The sequence below is a fragment of the Lactuca saligna genome, chromosome 5 (assembly GCF_052625555.1).
Source record: "Lactuca saligna cultivar CGN05327 chromosome 5, ASM5262555v1, whole genome shotgun sequence".
NCBI classification, from domain to species: Eukaryota; Viridiplantae; Streptophyta; class Magnoliopsida; order Asterales; family Asteraceae; genus Lactuca; species Lactuca saligna.
In genome coordinates this window covers 226,334,250-226,336,984 of record NC_136421.1, presented here as the reverse complement: position 1 = coordinate 226,336,984, position 2,735 = coordinate 226,334,250, and the positions used below count along the sequence as shown (strand labels likewise).

The following is a 2,735-nucleotide window of genomic DNA, read 5'->3' as shown; positions in this document are numbered from 1 at the left end:
AGCCCTAGAAGACGCTAAGGAACCCTAAGCTTCAATCTTTTGAAGAATTCAAGCAATTAGGTTAATTCTACCACTTAGATTTAGGAATTGAATATGTTTGATTTAGTAAACCTTGTTTTTATGTTTGTTTCTACTGCAATTATGAACTAAATTCGTTTTTGTTTCTGTTTGGGGAATACCAAGGAACTCCTATGGTTTAATTATTAGTTTTTGTTTGATTGTTTATTGGTGATATATTAAATTAAGTTTGTTAAAGAACCTTATGCATTAATCACTACTATTTTCTGTTAATTGGAAGACAATTAGGTTGCATGAACATCTCTTAGTTGTTAACCTCATATGTCTATGTGAACACTAAACCATATGCTTAGAAGTAATGATTATGAAACTAAGATTAATAAGACAATAGGAAGATTAATGTGTCAGCTTGTTTGAGAAACCATCAAACAAGAGGTTAATTGAACTAATAACTTAATTGACCATTACAAATCTTATTTAATCCAACTCATTAATCTTGGGAATTAATTAGTTTAAACACTTGATCACCGCTTAAATTAGTTAATTGTCTAAGGGTTAGGAGTAATGAACATGAACCTAACCATTATAATTGGTAACCAATAGCAATTAATTTACCATAAATATAAATAACCATAGGAGTGAATTGGTTGAACCTAAATAGAAACATCTTTATCAAATTTGGTGAATAGTTGTTGCTTTAATTATTTAGTTAATTTAGTGTGCCTAAGTTTCTAGTCTTGCAAAACTAGAGAAAACCCTTTACTTTTATTAGTTGTTTTAGTTAAAATTAGTTATTAGTTTAATTTTCCGTTCCCTGAGTTCGACACCTTGCTTACTAATCTATACCACTAGAAGACAGGTTCACTGCCTTTGTGTGTTCAATTTATTAATTAAAAGTAGGGATAAAACAAGTGCATTTTACACACATCAAGTTTTTGGCGCCGTTGCCGGGGAACGGTTCTAAATAATTAATCTAATTCCTAATTTTTTCGATCCTTTGTGTGAGTTTACTTGCATAGAGTTCATTTATTGCAATTTAGTAATTAGTAATTAGGTTTTAGCATCTGCTTTAGTTTAGTATTAAATTTAGAATTTTTTTCAAAATACCACTGATACTCGCCGAGTGCAATCGCACCTACTCGGCGAGTAGTAGTTTATTTAGCAGTAAATTTTAATTTTTTTAGTACATTTTTTTGTTCTTTTTACTCGCCGAGTGCAATACCACTGATAATCGCCGAGTGCAATCGCACCTATTCTGTTTATTTCAGGACTTTCATGACCAGAGGATCAAACACACCACTGGTACCCCCGTTTGAAGATCCCGAATCCGCATTGAAAAGGAACAAAGGAAAGGACGTGGAGAGTTCAAGTACACCAAAGAAGTCACCTTTGTCCAACTTGAAGACCGTTTTTGGGAAAAAGAAGAGCAGTAAATCAGGAGCATCTAGCGCCTCTTTGATAATCGAGGAACCAATTCAAAAAGATATTGGGTACGAGACCGAGGAAGAAGAGGAGGCAACGTATGAGCAAGAAACCGAGTCGGAAGAAGAGTTAGAGTTCACAATGGCTAACATTGATGAAATCCCCATGGGAGAATGGAAGAAGAGGATGCACAACGACAATGGCCCGGGACTTGTGCAACCCGCAATTCCCGCGACTGCTACCTTCGAGCTAAAGGGTCATATCCTAGCTTCACTCAAAGAAATACCTTTTTATGGGAAAGATCATGAAGATGCCTACAAGCATTTGGATGAAGTCAATGATGTAGCTGATTACTTCAATATTCCAAATGTAACCCGCGAAACTCAACTACTTCGTATGCTTCCGGTAACCTTCAAGGGTGCTGCTAAAGACTGGCTCAAGTCACTTCCCCTCGGATCAGTCACTACTTGGGCCAAGATGAAGGAAGAATTAATTGATCACTTTTGCCCACCTTCTAAGATAGCCAAGCTGAAGAAGGCCATTGCAAACTTTGAACAACAAGCTGGAGAGTCGCTATATGAAGCATGGGAGAGGTACAAGAGTCTGCTAAGAAACTGCCCACACCATGATCTAAACAGCCAACAAGAAGTCTCCATCTTCTATGATGGAGTCAATGTCACAACCCGGTAGTTACTAGACTCGCAAGGCCCACTTACAAAGAAGCCGCCCCCAGTGATTAAAGAATTGATTGAAGAATTCTCTAAACACTCTAGAGAATACCATAACCCTAGATATGATGTCACTAGGGGAGCCGCTTATGCTGCTACTGAAGAATTATCCGCGGTCATGGCTATGCTAAAAACCATGGATAGGAGAATGGATAAATAGGATCAAACGATCCATGCTATTCGGGTGGGTTGTGAAAACTACAATGGGCCTCACCTCACTAGAGACTGCAATTTGGATGAGAATGGCAACTAGAAGGCGCAAGCGTGTTACTCGAGTGGAGACCGATATGATGAACATTGGCGCAAACAAAAGAAAGAGTGGCTTCCTTACGAAGAGTACAAGAAAGCCAAGGAGGAGAAGTATAGACAAAAAGGGAGAGGATTCTACCAAAAGGAGGAGCCGGTGCAAGAAAGGAAGCCAAGCTTGGAAGATATGCTTACTAAATTTGTAGCTGCTTCCGAAAAAAGGCATAGTGATCATGATGCTGCTATCCAAGAAACAAGAACCATGCTCAGGAACCAGCAAGCATCCATCCACAATATAGAAACGCAGCTTGGGCAACTTGC

At 38.1% G+C, this 2,735-nt stretch overlaps 1 non-coding gene across 1 annotated transcript; it reads right to left on the bottom strand.

The window, feature by feature from the left end:
- Positions 1–1,965: 1,965 nt before the first annotated feature.
- LOC144999146 (small nucleolar RNA R71) lies at positions 1,966–2,072 on the bottom strand. Its single transcript, XR_013660666.1, has one exon. It is a non-coding gene; the product is annotated as a small nucleolar RNA R71 (small nucleolar RNA).
- Positions 2,073–2,735: the final 663 nt, after the last annotated feature.